Source organism: Battus philenor, unplaced genomic scaffold (assembly GCF_028537555.1).
Source record: "Battus philenor isolate CCGP_79_NKW_IND1 unplaced genomic scaffold, ilBatPhil1.0.hap1 SCAF_13, whole genome shotgun sequence".
In the NCBI taxonomy this organism is placed as follows: Eukaryota; Metazoa; Arthropoda; class Insecta; order Lepidoptera; family Papilionidae; genus Battus; species Battus philenor.
The window spans coordinates 2,153,947-2,172,316 of record NW_027181675.1 but is presented as its reverse complement, the minus strand read 5'-3'; the positions used below and the strand labels follow the sequence as shown (position 1 = coordinate 2,172,316).

The 18,370-nt window shown below is 32.9% G+C and overlaps 1 protein-coding gene across 2 annotated transcripts in view; it reads right to left on the bottom strand.

The window, feature by feature from the left end:
* Window positions 1-18,370, bottom strand: part of tn (tripartite motif containing protein thin) — a 70,026-nt gene that overhangs the window by 40,418 nt on the left and 11,238 nt on the right. For both annotated transcript variants that reach the window (XM_068776959.1, XM_068776961.1), the window contains exon 3: window positions 1,077-1,159. The gene's annotated coding sequence lies outside the window, so the exon portion shown is untranslated. The remainder of the gene's footprint in view (window positions 1-1,076; window positions 1,160-18,370) is intronic.

Below are 18,370 nucleotides of genomic sequence, written 5' to 3'. Positions count from 1 at the left end.
TCCCTTTACGGCACGGTTCTTTTATCCAGTACCGCTAATAAACAGAGGCTTTATAACCTTACCGTAAGGTAAAGAGAAATATTAAACGCTTCCACTACCGTTTTAACTGTATATAGTGTAAAATAACGAACGAATAAAGCTTATAGCAGATAACGTTATCTGCTATAACACGTTTTATATTAATTAATTTGTATATTTTAATATATATCTGTGTATTGTGTCAGTTAAGTTTTTATTACTATTGCATTTAGTATATAAGAAATTTACGGGACGTTTAGAAAATAATATATAAAATAATAAGCGCTCTGTGAGTTCATTACTCTATGTTCATATCTCTTACACGACTTTGCGCTCATCTTGTCAATTGTGACAATATGACAAAGGACTGAAGCAAAGTGACTTCGGAGCAAACAAATGTTTGTATTAACCTCTTTCTCACAGTTAATAATATGTTTTATATGTCTGAAGGATAAGATTTATTTATTTTTTAATAATTGGCGTGGATACGCCCCCACCATAAGAACGACAACGTAAGAAGAGTCATTGTACCGATCTTGGGTAGATTTAAACACCTTGCAGTTGGCATGTATTGATTGAGATATTTGGTTTCAATTACAAACAATAATTATACTGTATCTTAGTATATATCTACGAATTCCTCTAGCTAAAATGATGGTGGTCGTTAAATCACATATTTACTTTTTTATCTCTGTAGTTTCAGCCGGTGTCAACAGATGGCGCTAGTAGTTTCTCCGCATAAATGTACTGTACCCGGCGATAAATATTGCACATCGACCTTTGGAAAGAGACAATCGTCTAATTTCAGCTTCGTAGAGCGTTATCTCTGTCGCACGAAATACAACGACTGATAAAACGTCATATAGGTAGTGTGGGACAGAGATAGTGCTCTACGAAGCCGAAATTAGTCGATTGTCCCTTTCTGAAGGTCGATGTGCAATATTTATCGCCGGGTGCTGTATAAAAGGAGCGCTTGCGCAATTGACGTTAACAAAGAAGACTTGGTAACGACACGACATATTCATATAAAAATTTTATATATGTAAATGTTTACTTACATTTGTAAACACACGGGCCCGTCTAAATGACGGGCCCGAACTCCTTTTCTTTTCGTCTCCTTCTTGGCGGCAGGTATTTCTACCTGGAATGTAAAAGCAACAATTATGAATAAATAAACTTTCCAATGTTTAATTTTTTTTTCCACTATCTGTGGGTAGTAAAAACTTTAATATACATAAACTGTATGACTGCAGAGAGTCATATATGTGTCATTATATTGATATACATATAAGTCTATATATTACCAGGCTGAGTTAGTAGCGGATTATTCTTAGCTCAAGACGCGCTTACTGTGATTTTTTCATTTGAATTTTCTAGAAATGTCCTTATAATATACAGGTGTGGTAACTATGTAATGTATCTGTGTAAATGTCTAAAGTTAATTAATAAGTAATAAGGCTAAAGTTAGTTAATGTCTAAAAGTAAGAAATGCCACTTAAACTGTAAAAGATTTTCCAACGAAGTTAGTTGCATTCGTGTGAGTTTATTATTCCGGATTCCAGGAAGTTGAAACGATACTAAGATAAGTAAATGAAATTTTCTATGATTGCCTGAGTAAACAGAAAAAAAGTATTTGTAGCATATTTCTTATGTAATCATATATGTGTGTGCCTGTGACACTAATATTGTGATCAAAAAGTAAGGAATTTGTTAATATAATATATAATCTTTATTAATACTTCCAAATCAACTTCATCCTCTTAAAATCTAGCCCCGTTCGATAAAACGCAGCACACAGCAAACAGTTGGAATAGTCTTTTTAAACGGTTATATTTAGTTCGACCCGTACGGAATTTATTTGGATCAAAATTAGAAATTGAAATTTAAGCACCTTTCCGTTGTCAGATTGATCTGAAATTTGGTACACACATTTAATTTAGATGACAATACAATATAATAAAATTAATAACATTATAAATCTAAGATGGCCGCCGATACAAAATGGCGGATTATGTATTTTTCCTTAACCCCCTCAATATGGGTATCAAATGAAAGGGCTACGCTAGTAAAACACGATGATTATGTCAAAATTTAAAATTCAAGATGGACGCCGTTCCAATATGGCGGACTAGGTACATATTTTTCCACAACCACCATAATATGGGTATCAAAAAACCGTTTAACTTAAAAGTTTTTTAAATGTATTTATTCCAGTACAGCCTTCGAGACCTATTTCAATTCGGTTTTTATTTCCTCAATAGTGTCAAAACGACGTCCCCGCATTAGACTATTGAATTTTCTTCATAGCCATAAGTCGCGAATGCTGTGGTTGCAGAACGATATTACTCGAGTTTTTAAAGCCTTTTTTTTACGAAAAATCATTCAAAATTTGACGAGTCAAATGATATTTCAACATTTAACAAACAGACGCTTGGGAAATGTTAAAGACAGTCCTACTAATTTAGGAAAAAAAATACCAGTCTTTGTAATGACCCACAATTTTAAAAAACAATTTCACTTTACTTTTTGATCGCAGAGTAAACATGTATGTGTATTTTATTGTTTTAAGGGCTTATGTCATTTGTTTTGTTAGCGTTTCACTTCATAAAAAACGATGACGACTGTCACGTAACATAAGTGTCCTCCTAACCTATTCTTCGCACTAAAAAAATACTATTTTGTTTCTTTTTGTTTCAAAATGTCTCGCCGTTGGTCGATGAGACGAAATTATAATTAGATACAAAAGTTCTTCTGCTAGAAGCAGCGATGTATCGTTTAGATTTTGGCTCTTTGCCAACTCGAATGAACCATTATTACGAATACAGAACATCTAAATGCATGTCGAAACTAAAATCGATGCGTTTAAAATTAAAATAAATAAAATAATTCTAAACTAAAACCTCCATAGAAATATGCAGAAATAAACTTTTAAATTTCGAAACTGTGTGCGGAATTACAATACCGTAACAAATGTCAATAATAATATTCTTTTTTTTCATGAATGTTACAAGCCAGTATGCTGAAAAGTATTTAAAAATATTGCTTTTGAGGTTTTTCACTATTGTGTTACAAATCTATACGTTGGCTATTATATACATAGTGATTGGTTATGGGTGTAGATGCTTTAAATAAGTAAATATATTTCAAATATTTTCAGAAATTTTAAATAAAATAACGAATCGTCGTTGCAGCAAATAGACGCCCACTATAAGGCCTCTCTCAAAGATATTTATGGTGGGATATAACAAAATCGCTACGGTTGGCATTTGGGTTGTCGGTCGCAGTATGGTATTATGGTACGCAAGAGAAGCTGCTGCCCTTCCTTTGGAAACTAGTTTATGAGCTGTGGAAATTTTATGTATTTAATGCACACAGTATGAATTATTTGAAATTGTGCCCCGGGAATAGAACCCGCGAACTATGATTGCAAGTTTCAGTCATCTACCGCTGAGCAACCATTGCTCGAGTAATGACTGAAAAGCTAAGAGAAAGAATGAGAAAAAAACAGCAGATGAACTACAATAACTAATGTTGTTTAACAGACTGGAAAGCTAAAGTCGCAGTGGGTAAGTCGCAAACATGTAGGCCAGAGGGAGCCTTAAACTTTGAACAGATGACCTTGTTATGGTCTTTTGTAGACTTTAAACTTAATGCTAACGGCAGTCTTTACCAATCATCGTATGAAATTTTATATATATATATGTACTCCTTTTTAAGTATATATATATACAGCGGGGGACCTACTCACACCACGTCTACCAATTATGAACAATAATTAAAAAAATATACGTATGAACAGTAATTATTAAAAAATAATCAAAGGAGGACACATTTAATTAAAATTAAAAATTTCACAATTAAAATTTAAATAAGGTTTGTTGTCATTTATTTTAAAATTATAACACTTCTTAAACTTTTGTATATTTCCCTTTTTAAACTTTGAAACCCTTTGACGTGGTTTACCTTATACCGGAGGTTCTAAAATATTTTATTTTCTCGCCTCATTTAACGCTACGTCCCTTCTAAGAATAAAACAAAAAAAAAATGAACCGTCTTGAAGGCGTTTGTTGGCCGAACGGATATTAAATGTAGCGAAAGTCCGTAAAAAGTTCTCTGGAGTTTATTCTTTACGGATAAAATAATATTTAGCTGTATTTTTTTAGTTACGTAAGTATAAAGGTTTTACACAATAGTAAATAAAACGATTTGCTCTTTATATATGTGTGTGCGTGCGCGTGCGTGTGTGCGTGCGTGTGTGTATGTGTGTGTGTGTCTGTGTGTGTGTATCTTATCTTATGAATGCTATTTTACTTATATTACAATTTTTTCAGATAGAAAGGTTGTTATACCTTCTTAAACAGAATGAAATCGTTATCCTGTGCACATATGGAGCGATAGCATAAGCTGAAGAATTGTTTAGGAACTTGGGAGTGTTGTCTTCGGAGAAACGGTTTACGCGTTTCTCCGAAAAAAGAGTAGATATCAATTAGCCAATACAATACGTCAGGCGACGCATCTGAAATAGATTTTTTTTAATCTGTGAAACCCAGAAAGGCTAACAGAATTCGGCGCCAATCGAATATAGCCTTCGCCTAAGTAACTTAAGAGTTTAATTACCACAATACCTTCGCCTTCCTTCTTAACCTTATACTTGCAATCCTAGACTCGAATCATCACAGAAATCTACGATCGTCATATAATCTTTCAGCTCTGTATCGTACAAATTCGTTCAATCGTTCTTTATTCTCTTTCAGTGCAAAACTTCGTAATTTATAATAAATTTCCATGCGAAAATTCAAAGTCAACAAATCGATATTTATTATAAAAGAACGTTCTAGAACTATTAGCGGAAAATTGTACGTAATTATCTTCAATATATTTATCTATTATATATGTGTATTGTATGTATTTATTATATCTTATAATTCATGTATTGATTAGTTTATGACAATAAACTTCTTAATATACATGTGTATACGTACAAAGTATTTATAATGTATTATTTTTCTATTATAAAATGTACAAAACTAAATTACTTGTTACTACCAAAAGAAACAGTAAAAGAAAGTATTTTACATGGTTTTAAAAATGATAGTAAGGCTTTGAGAAAATTTCTCTTACCAATGTATTTATGACAATTTTTTATTAATGATTACTTGAGTTAGTATTATACTATTGGAAATCCATTGTGGAGGCTTACATTAATAAAATGATAGTGTTAATGAATAACTTGAAAGCCTCAAAAGCCTTGGAGGCAGACAATTGGAACGCCTACCGAGATCTGTAATAAAAATATTGATTTTTCTACACAAAATTGTATCCAATTTTTAACATTGAAAAACAAAACTCTTGCGGTTTAAAAGAAAAGTTAACAAAGGGGAAATACAGAATCAAATAGCCCGGAATCCGCAGTCCTGGTCTAAACACGTAGCAGGGGTTGGCAAGCGTCTTCCGCGCAACCGAAGCGACCGCATTCTAACTTAGTTTGTACTAAAACATTTAACTTATTAATAAAATTTGTTGAGTCATTGCTTGAAACAAAAATATTTATTATTCTACCATCCAGTAATATTCGACTAATATCTTAGTTAATTTATAATATATGGGCAAGTTCGTCATGCACGGCTTTTAGCACCGAAGGGTTCTCAAAAGAACCAAAGACCGATCATAAAGTTGATCTTTGGAAAAGGATTATAAGTATTTATGTCTGTGATTTAATACAGGACACTGTTGCCATAACATTACAATTTATATTTTATACCAATATATGGTATTGGAAATCAAATTATTATTTATTTACTTCAAAAACATTGAGTATTGATAAACGTAATACATTAAAAAGAATATATACAAATCAATCCAGAATGATGCAGAGATGACTAACGGTAAGTATAAAATATGTGATAAATATTAAATAATTATATGTACATAATCAACACTATGCTTATTTAATTACAAATAAAAACATAGAAGGTATTATTGATAAATGTATTACGTAAATAGATTAACAAATACTAATCTACGAATCAGAAACGAGGAGATCCGTAAAGGAACCAAGATACGACGTAGCTAAAAGAATTTTTTGTCTAAAGTGGCAGTTGGCCTAGCATATCGTTCGTGCAATCGTTAGCCGTTGAGGCGGAAAGGTTACGTAGCGTGGAAAGCTCTCAAACAAGGTGGACCGAAGAATCAGCTAAGGTTGCAGAAATTCCGATTGTCGTGTCGATCATAGTTAAGGCTTATTTTTTGCAGTGGGCGTCCATCGGTTGAAAAGAGAAAGAGAAAGAAGAATCTATGTGGTAGTCAGCAGTAGTCTTACGGGTGAAATTATGATAATAATTCACATACACTATAATTTATAGGTAATTACGCGAATTCTTCTGGTAATAGTTGTCGAAACTTCTTTTTAAGTACAACGGTTTTCTGGATCTGTATTTCATAGATGTTTATTCCTCTGTAGCATGCTTTTCGTATAAATTAAAAAGATCTTCCATCTGAAAGACATACCTTACCAATATATGTGGATTTATATGAAATATTGACTTAAATGATCATATTGTTATGTAATACTTATTTAAGAAGTATATGTGAATCAACAGAGCTGTATAAGTTGTGAAAGAAACATGTTATGAGTAGAATTACGTCGAATTTAAATATTGGTCGTTTACAAAATATCTCATACAGAGTTTGAAATCATAACAGTAGGTTATATGAAAAGGCTGCGTTGCTATGAAATTTATGAGGGCGACAAACGCAGGACGGGTCCCCTCCGCCACTTGTCCGCCACACTTGGCTGCGATGGACACCCTAGTGCCGGCGTAAATGTTGACGTTAAATTTATATTTTAATTGCGTTTATAACTTACTACACAACTCTGGAATATCCTGCTACTTTTCATACGAAAACCATCTAATAAATTTCATTCTACAAGGCCAATCCAAGTATAAGCTAATATATACATAAATATTTATATGTACGAAATCCTTTTATTAAATTAATATTTTATAGTTATTAATTTAATTGAATATATATATATATATATATATATATATATATATATATATACATATACACTTGCACATATACACACATTACATATACACACTGACTTGCCCTGGGCTTTCATCAGCTGAATCGTGTTATAAAAATTAGATTGTAAAAATGAAATGTCGTTTCATCATATAGGCGCCCGTTTCGCTGTATAAGCTTCCCTCATAGATATCTATGAATGAATAAACCATAATCGCCACGTTTGGCAGACGGGTTGGCGATCGCAGTGTGGTATTATGTTACGCAAGAGACGCTACTGAAAACTTGTTTGCGAGCAGTGTCAATCCTATATAATTAATGCATGGTATGAATTATACAAGATTAGAAGAATCAAACGCATTACCTACAATCGCAAGCCATATTTAATGGAATCAGGCATTACCTCGCGGAAGTCCATCCTAAGTAAGAAAAGGACAGAGTCTCTGTGTTTGGCACTAATCGGTGTAACATAACTGATGAGTGATTTGGCGGTGGCGGTTGTGTCATTCGCATTGTTTGCCGCAAACGCATTTAGGGTTGGCGGGCGGTGCATTTTATTGCACGACTACCACTGCATGTGCGGAAGTGGCTAAATATTGGTCCTTTTCTTACTTACGCAAGCCATATACCCAATACTTTAATTTAATGTTCCTAAATACTGAATAAGATTGTTGATTCTGCTGTATCAGGCGAAATGATATCCTTTCAATAAATCTGTGGAAAGTTTTTTCATCTGCGTCTAAAATAAATCTGGAAATCTGACCGTAAGTCTCGGGAACGATTTGTCTTTTTCTCATATTTCCCCCGGGAGTGCAAGGTCCCTTTTTTGCAAGTAAATTTTTATTCTCCGCAGATAAGCTTAATATCTATGATCTTTAAGACTCAGGGATGTCTTCAAGATGTGACTTGTTTAAATAAATATGAAATATTTTCTTCTTTTTAATAAGACTCGGAGAGACTCTATTTTAAAGAGAGAGTATGTGTAAAAACTTCAAAGGAATAAATGTACAGTAGATCACTTTACGCAGGGTAATTAAAAATAGATGTTTATAACATCTTAGCTTTAAACATTTTTATTATTATTAAGATCTATACTCCACAGATATTAACACCCGTACCTAAAAAAATGCATTGTTACATATTACAATGTTTATTACGTCTCCTAATCTATTTTAACACGCCCTAACGATGTCAATTAAAATTACGTTTCGTACGACCACTTCCTCATCCTTACTTTATATTGCCATCCTCAGGTTGTACGCGAGTATTTTGCAGTTCCGTATTCGCCACTTTGAATGAACCTTGTGATCGCATCTAGACTCTATACGTGTAATACACACACGAGTTCGTATGTTGCTACCAACGCATGATGGACACTGATATACAGCCTGAATGTATCTGTTGTTCAACGGAAAAAGCTTCATACTTATTTTCTAAGAAATGAACTATCCATAAACCTCTAAAGCTTTTACATATATAAGCGATGTCAACTGATTAACTTTCTTATGTTCGGTGGTTATATAGCTTCCTATATAACACAATTTCGGGGTATGCTTCATATATTCGACTGACAGCGTAACAATGTTTCGAAACGCTCCGGCGGTTTAAGCGACAACTTTCTCCTTTGTGCTATTAATAGGTTATATGTACCCACCAACACATATTAATTAACTAAGAAAGGAACTAATATATAGCTACTTCCGCTATGCAGCAGTAGTCATGCAATTAAGTGCACCGCCCGCCAGTCTGCTGATAAATGGATGTTATACCGACTCTCCTGAGGATGCCCCGTGGAGGGGTGGAACACGTGTAGATTAGATTAACGGTAGATAGTTGTGTTTCGGATTGTTTACCGCACGTGCAATTATCAGCGGGCTGGCGAGCGGTACACTTCATTGCACGACTACTGCTGCATAGCGTAAGTAGCTATATATCAGTCCCTTTCTTAGTTAGGATGGACTTCCGCGAAGTAACACCTGACATCTATTAGACATATTAATTAGTACAATGGCAATAATTACTCATACCAAAAAAAATTAAATATTTACTCAATGTGAGGTATATTTTAATTTCCAAAACATTTCAAATACTATGACCACCTTACTTCGTAGCTCCTGTGCCTCAAGGATGGTCAGGGTCCTTAATCCTGCCCCTGTAGCGTAGCCTTGGCTGATGAGAGATTGTTTATCGACCTGAATGTGAGTCAGGTACATGATTAAAGTCAGATAAATTTTTTTTTAAATTTGTATATAAGATTAGCATTCCGTAGGCAAGTTTATATTTGGCTCAACAAGAAAAAAATATTTTCAACGTTTGTAAAACAAGATTACGTACTATCAAAGTTATAAAACATGAAGTAAAAAAATACGTATTCCGACAATCTTTCTTATAGCTGGTATCAAAAGACTAAGCGATATCTGATTCAGTTTTACTGCCTGACCTCTTAGTGAGTAAAAGTCATAAAATTCCGAAGTTATTGTAAGGTATGATGAGGCAATAAAAGATAAACAAACCGATTTTTCCGACTTTTTTTTTAATTTTCTTTAAACAAAATCACAGTATCCAAAAGTAGTTATTGATGATCAATGTATTAAATCAATCATCCAGTGAATCTATCTTATATGTTGTGGTCGTTTCAGCCCATAGACGCCCACAGCCTGTAAGGCTCCCCCAAGGTTATCTATGCGGTGATATATCATAATCGCCACACTTGGCAGGCGGGTTGGCGATTGCAGTGTGGTATTATAGTACGCTGAGATCGCTGCTGTCCATACTCTGGTAACTTATTTGTGAGCAGTAGCAATCCTGTACCACTAATGTACAAAGTGTGTATTATATAAGATTGTATCAAATATCTTTTGAATGATATACCACAATCGCCATGTTTAACAGGTGGATTGGCGATCGCAGTGTGGTATTTTGGTACGCAGAGATCTGTGCTGTCCATTTTCTGGAAACTTGTTTGGAAACAGTGGCAATCCTCTTGATGCAAAAATGTGAATTACATGAGATTATATTTTGGGAATCGTATTACCGATGATCACAATGATGAAAAATCTCAGATGATCTATCTATCTATGATCACAAATCTCAGTCTTCTACCACTGGACTACTACTCTACATTCTACGTTGTCGTAGGCAAATTGAAACAGGCATATGTCAATAATCAAATAAATACATTAATTTTCTTTATAACAATCACTCCTGATACCATAATAGTGTTAAAAGTACTTGAAATTATTCAAACAAATCGTTTTTAATTTCAAACTTTTTATTGGAAATTGACTCCGGTTGTGCCTTCGTTTACCTTTAAGCTTTAATTAAGGGTCTATTAATTAACAGTGTAAACCTTTTTCCAAAATCATTGAAATCTTCCTCGTATTTTGTTTCATCTCGAACCTTTAATTTGGATTAAATAATGTATATATAAAATTGTTTATTGACTTGGACATTCATGTGACGGAAAATTAAAAATAAAAACTTTTATTTTTATTTTCAACTAGTATTCGGTTACAAAGAATCGTGATATGCTATTCGTTAACCTCGGACTTGGTTGTTGGACAAGAGATACGTAGAAAATCCACAGACTCTGTTGAGAAACGATCTTGGACTAACCTATTGTCGTACAATACTGGTACCAGGCCATTTCTACCCGGTCTTATTGAAAATCTATCGAGGAGTGCTATATCTAACATTGAAAGTCAAGATTCTAATTCAATTTTTTCATCATCAAGAACTTTTTGATGTGAAAGTAGCTATTATATATTACATGTGTCTATTAAACGTGTATATATCAAACATAGTCTTTTGCATACCAGAAATATTTGACAAAATGTCCTTTCCATTATACGCATACGACAATTGAAATCATCTTAAACATGAATAAAGGGTGTTCAATTTAAAAGCAAGGTTTAAAAGCATAAAAGGGGTGAATGTTAAGTTTTTGCTTTCTATTATGTATGGTACACTCTAGTCAAAAATCAAAGGTTACAGAAATAAATTACGTAATGATAATATAATAAGAAAAAACGTTTTCAAAATTCTGATTATTAAAAAAATATTATGTAATCTTTCACTGCTGGCTTTTTACAGAAGTTATTTACCTATTGCATTACAATAGAAAAAATAAACTGATGTAACATATTTCAGAGTGGTCATTTTTTGTACTTTGGTTGGAAATTAGTGTAAAATCTTTAAATCTATTTTACTACCTCCTACCCCCTTAAACCTTTTATACGTACATTCAACTATCTTGTATAACAGAAAATACAGATGTACTGGGCAAAGTGTCATATCTTTCAATATAGATAATACCCTGCCTGATACGTTTCTATGACGATCATATAATTGTTACAAAGCATGAGTTGCATCTGTTACGAACATCAGAACTATCTTAACAATAAACACTGAACGCTAGGATCAAGTAAGCACAAAAAAATAGTTCTACATATAGCTCAATAGTTCTAGTAAAATAAACACGCGTGACCTCAGAGTTATTTAAAATTTTTTGTGTACGGTTCTCGGAAATTCTAACAGAGTACTATCTCGAACTTTCTAGAACCTTATCCGTAGTGTATATAAGTGTACTCCCTATGACGAGAGAGCGGTGTTATTTTTCCAGTTATAAGATTAAGATCTACCATCAGTGATACAAATGAATATTTGGCAAGTTATTTGGACAGTGATTTCTTAAGCGATTTGAAAGCGTAATTTAGAGTAAGCGAAAGTATACTAGGTGTTATAGTAGGGTGACCATCTGATTTGTGAATAAAGGACTCCTTGTGAACCTGTCGTGTTTCATTTAGAGTCAGAACCCACCATACCTAACATTGTGGTACGTAGCAGTCTTTTAAAGATAATAATGTTCAATATAGATATGAAAATATTAATTACCACATTGAATTAGAAATTAATTGTCGCCAATGAAGATAAGTGTTTTATTAACGAATTTAAACAATTAACAAATTGTCAAAAACCCAAAATTGTCTCGTTCGAAATACAGCGCATTACTCTGAAACTGTAAATTGGTTTAAGAAAGTCCGCTAATAAATTTTAATATAGCCGTTTCGAGCATTTCATAAGGAAAATTGTTAATAAATTTCTTTAACACTAGGGCTGCCAGTACGTTTAATAATTATTATTTTAATTAATTTAAAATTTCTTTTTTATGTGAAGTTCATCGAAGTGTTTTAGTGATCCACATATGTTAGACCATTTTCCGTGAACATTTTTAGTTCGTACTTTTTAAACGATGTCGTTTAATATTGGACTCTATAATATGAAAGCTTGTCGTCAACAGAGAAGCTTAGTAAAACTTTGAAGAATTTTTTTTATCCCTTCCATTTTGAAATCTTTTAGAGAAACCTATATTACACCAGGGAACGTCTTTCGGATGAAATTATGCTAATAAAATACTATGTAATGGTTTTGTTTAATATAACTTCGACTTCTAATATATATCTAAATTATTTATTAGTGGATTTTAATTTCTCCATAAGAGTTTCTAAAATAATTTTCACGTAAAATATTATTTATAATTGTAAATTTTACGAATATATGTTACAGTAATATATGAATAATAAACCTGTACTAACACAAATAAACTATAAATCAAATAAACTGTGTATAATAGTGAAATAAACTGTGATCTGGATATGAGAAAGAGTTAAGGAAGGCGATGTATGAAACAAGATATGAAAGAGAAGGGAAAAAGAGATTGTGATATACAAAAGGAAAGTATATAATAAATTGAGGGAGATGAAAAAAAAATTAATTACTAAGTAAAATCTCCGGCCCAAAAAAGGCAGGAAAATGTATTAACCCGTTCAAGCATAGCGAAGGCGATACCAGGCAGGACCTGTATATCTGTGTCTATTGACCATATATATTCACAAAACAAATAAAAATTTGAATAACGAACACAAACCTATTGTGTTATACACACACACATACACACACCCATACATATATATATATATATATATATATATAGTCGACTTGCTTGATACATATTCTTTGTTATCGTGTACTCTTGTCAGAGTGATCGTGGTCACCTGGTCGATTTAGCTTAACAACGTCTTATGTAAAGGTTGTCGGAAGACGCTGGAACCAGGCCGCTTCTACCCGGTCCTATTAGAAATCTGTGATTTTCGGTGAGACAACTTTTAAATGGTACGGACTTATGAGTAAAAAAAAATAATATTTTTGTTAAAACGAGGTAACCCTACAGCTATCAGAAGTGCGTGGATTATAATCAAGAACTTCGAGGCGTACGAAGCAACAACACTGGCAATATTTTATACCATTATGTAGTCGTTAAAGTTTTTTTTTTGTTTCGCGATTCTGTAACAAATGAGTTAATTTACAATAAAAGGTTTAACTCGCTTACTTTTGACCTTGGCCATGTTTTTGGTATGTTACTTAATTGCCGAGAAAACGAGATTTATTGCTTCATATTACTTTAGTAATATTTTACATTTTTTTTACTTAGCAAGCGGAATGGCAAGTAAAAGTGGCAGAAACTTGCCAAACTTAGTGGGTAGAGAGGAACATATGGCCACTTGAGACTAAAAATTCTAAAGTGGAAACGCAGTACGTTTTTTCACAAGGTGAACTTGTTAAAATGCCAACCAGTTCGGAAAACTATGATGGTAGCTTTTGTCCAGTTGTGAACATCCTACAGCGGACGTGATCATGAATCTTTTAGCCTTTTGGTATTTCAATCATTTTGTCGCGCGAAATGACTTCTGTAGTTGAGATCATATCTTATCTTATCTTGTTTGCGATTTATGAAAAAGTGGTGCAAAAGTAATGTCACAATTTAAATCTGACAAAATTTTCTCTACTTCATTCTATGTATTTACTTTATTGCTTTTTAATAACTAATTCCAAATATATTTTAACTATAAATGATAAAGCATAATAAAATTTAGGTGTATTTTGTAAAAACCAGAGCATTTTAAAATTATGAGATTACTTTTGTGCCACTTCTTACATTACCATTATGACCATGCCACTGGCAAATTGAAAGTATGTTTTATACCCGCCCGTAATGTTGTTGCAATGCTCGTTCTAGTCCATGAGCTTTAAGACATCTTCTAAAACAACCGTAAACAGTTTCAGATAGATAACAACTGCCTGTTTAAAAAAGTAACTTGAAAGAAGTCCAACGCATATTTTAAACATATTTTTCGATGGATGTCTTTCTTACAATAAATTTAAATAAATATAGCATTGGGTAATCGTTTTATTTATAGACAATGGCTGTTCATGTGTGTATAATATTTTTTACATATAATCGCTTACGTTATATTAGTGTCGACAGTAGAGCTTTCATACTGGAATAAAATCCACAATAGCTTCAGGCTTCGAGCTTAAACAGCACTGTAGCTAATGAAATTACTTTGCTAACGAGAAGTGGCTTCTTGTGTCTAGGAGCCACTAACAAAAGCTTCCTTGCTGCTCTGCACATCTTGACTTTTTACAATTTTTAAGTTATACTTGAAAGTTACATTGGAAATGTGTATTTACTTACATAATGCTTAGGCAAATTTTAAAGTATCTTTATGCAAGTCATGCTAATAATTTTTTTTCTTTTTTTTAAAAAATTGATTACGCTTACTATATGAAATTTAATAATTCTCCGTTCTATGCAGTATTTCTTATTCTTTTCGATTCTATCATTTTCTGTTATGTACTATATTCTTTAGTATTATTTAGTTTTACTCAAGTATGCTAAATGCCTGTGCACTTTTGAATCGTCAATTATTTTAACATTATATATAGTAAGATACCGCCGGCTTAAATTTGTGATATGCTAAAAGTCGATCAGATATTCAATGAATGCTCCTTTTATATGATATTTAACAATATTAAATATAATAATAAAAACATTATAATATAAACCTAGTATATAAGTCAACAAACCAAGATTCGTACCTTTCCATCAACTAAAATTATCAATACTGTAATATGTGTCAGCGAATAGGTTGAAATATATATATATATTTAATGGAATCGGGCGTTACCTTGCGAAAGTCTATCCTGAGTAAGAAAAGGACCAATATTTAATATTATATATAATATTTTTAGTTATATATGTTATATATGTATTTATGCTTATATTATGTATATATATTATTTATTATGCTTATTTATGTAAGTATATAATATGTAAGTATACATTTATGTTCATGTTAAGTATGTAATTATGGTCAAAAGTCGTATCTATTGTAAATATTTCAATTTAATTATTGTGCACGTTGTGTCTGCCTTACTTTTTATGAATCTCCTTCCGTAGGCCTACTGGAAGAAATTTCTGGTTAGAAATAAGTAGTGCCTGTTGTGTCAGTTATATTTGTATTGTTACTTTAGTGTTTTTATTGTGTACAATAAACTGTTAAATAAAAATAAATAAATAATAATAAATATTTAGTCACTTCACATGTAGTAGTAGTCGCCCAAACAAAAGGATTGATTTGGCAGTGGCAGTTGTGTGATTTGCATTGTTTGCCGCATACGCATTTATCAGCGGGATGGCGGGCGGTGCATTTTGTTGCACGACTACTACTCCATGTGCAGTAGTGGCTAAATATTGGTCCTTTTCTTACCTATATACATATATAGATAATGTAATATAAATTACAATTACATATTGTATACATAAGATGGTAGTGGTGGCCTAACCTCGCTGAGTCTACCGAATCGTGATCGTCAAATGTTCTTTATAAATATAGTATGTTTCTTGTAATGTATTTTGATCGATTATATTTAAATTTGTACTAAAATTACTTTCTTAAAATACTAGTACCGTAATAGCAATGTCAATATTACAGCTTATTTAATAAACATGACCCAATATCGACTAAAATAGTTTTAATTGAAAATTGAAAATTACAGACGGCTAATAGCGTTCTTGTCTTTGTTTGATTTTAAGCAGTATATCAGGATGTTTAGTTAATTTTGTTGTGAAATTTGGATTAACTATGGACTTATCATTATTTTATCTATAGAACGTACATTGATGAACATACTCCCCGTCATTTATTTGTGTAGTATTATTACTATCGTTATTCTTGATTAAGTGGCGTGTTCAAAGTCACGAACAGTTCACCACTTCGCCGCCTATTTTCAGACACGAAAATAAGCACTTGTACATTTTCATGAGAATTCCTTCCTTAATCCGGATTCAAATAAAATAGATATGAAAAATCTTCAAAGACGTAACCGTGGGTCTACAATTTGTTGGGCTGGCAACACGTAAACGCTTGCAAATAATACATTGGGGTCGCCTTTGATATTATTTTCGGATATATCGCTCTATAAATGAGATAAAGCCTCTGGGTAGAAGACGAGAAAAGGATTATTTTATTATATAATTCTTCGATGCCCTTCAAAGGCATTGAAATCTTAACTATGTATATTCACACATATATATATATATACATATATATATATGTGCATGTACATGTGTGTGTGTGTGTGTGTTTTATATAATTGTAACGGAATAGGCGTTTTTCTTCCATCTCACCTGATGGAAAGTGTAGATGAAGACGAAGGTGGTGCACGCCCATCCAAAAACCTATTCACTCTACTCTTAAAGGCTCCAGAGTTTAACTTATCGGGAAAAATAGACCCAAACAGTTTATTTAGCACAAAAAAGTATGGCTTCAAATTTTACTTATAACATCTGGAATTGGCTTCATTTTTGATACACGATCGGGCTTCGCTTCCGAAGGGACAGGTTGGTAATCGAAAGTAAGAAAAGGACCAATATTTAGCCACTTCCGAACATGCAGTGGTAGTCGTGCAACAAAGTGCTCCGCCTGCCAGCCCGCTGATAAATGCGTATGCGGCAAACAATGCGAATTACACAACTGCCACCGTTAATTCCCACAACACGTGTTTCACCCCTCCATGGGGTATCTTCAGGAGTTATGTTACACTGATTTGTGCCAAGCACTGAGTCTTTCTTTGACTCTGTATTGCACGACTACCATTGCATGTGCGGATGTGGCTAAATATTGGTCCTTTTCTTACTTAGGATGGACTTCCGCAAGGTAACGCCTGATTCCATTAAATATGGTAATCGAAAGGCTATAATAACTCTGTTCAGTGTACGTGGCTTCGTATTACCGTCGTCGCGTCGTTCCGAAACTCAAGTACGTGTGGGTTTGATGCGGTATTTGAATGTACCGGGCGTTTTTGTATTATAAGTATAAGTAACTAGCTACCTATAACTTGGGAGTCATCAAGTTAAGAGTGAATAAGTTTCTTTTAGGTAAGCATGTAGCATCGTCATCACTTAACATCAGGTGAGACAAAGGTCAAATGGTATATCTATAATTAAAAAAAAAACTATATTTTTGAATAATCACACCACTCTATAGCACATATATAAGCGTAATAGAAATTGCATATAATATTCTTATAAATTACTAGACATATATACGAAATATTTATGTTACAAAATATATTTTGCATCATGGTTCAATAAACTTTTGATTATATTACTATTAACCTTTATAAAACATGCATTCAAAAGGCGAGTAAAGATATTATTCTATCCTTATATATTCTCAGCATAACTCTATAATATATATGTACATATATATGCTCGGGATTACTTTAAGATATCGTATCAATGAGGAGATACGTTGACGAAAGCAAACAACTGTTGAAGCCTAGTCGAAACTATAAAAGCGTGCGTTTAAAAGTCGAGTAGAGATAATATTATATCCTTCTAAATTTTTAGCACATATCTATAATATATATGTACGTTTATATGCTTGTGATTACTCTGAGATATTGAATCAACGAGGAGATCCGTTGAAAGCTAGCAACTGTTGTAGCCTGGTCGATATAAAAAAGGTCGCGGCATCTACGATCAATGTGTGTTGAGGGAGTTAGAGTTACACGATGGTCATTTTAGGAACTGGGAGATCATTAGAAGCTCTATGTCGACATGTACGTAGTCTTTACGTTACGTACTACGGTGTGCCCGTGACTCTACGTCGCCAATTCTATACGGCCTTAAGTCTATGACACGTGGATTAGCATTTACAAACAGGTTGCATATGAAAACGATTACAGATATATGGTGTCACTTCATTTGACAGTGACACTTTACTTCCGGTCTTTAGCAATGAATATAGACGGCCTGAGGATGAAGTCCGCATATGTTAAGTGAAATAATGATAGTGTAATACACATATCTAGAAGATACCTATGCATATATCTAAGTCATTGAATTTATAATTAAAAATAAAAATGTAACAGACAAAACAGTTTTTAAAAGAACTTATAAATCTGATAAATATAGCAA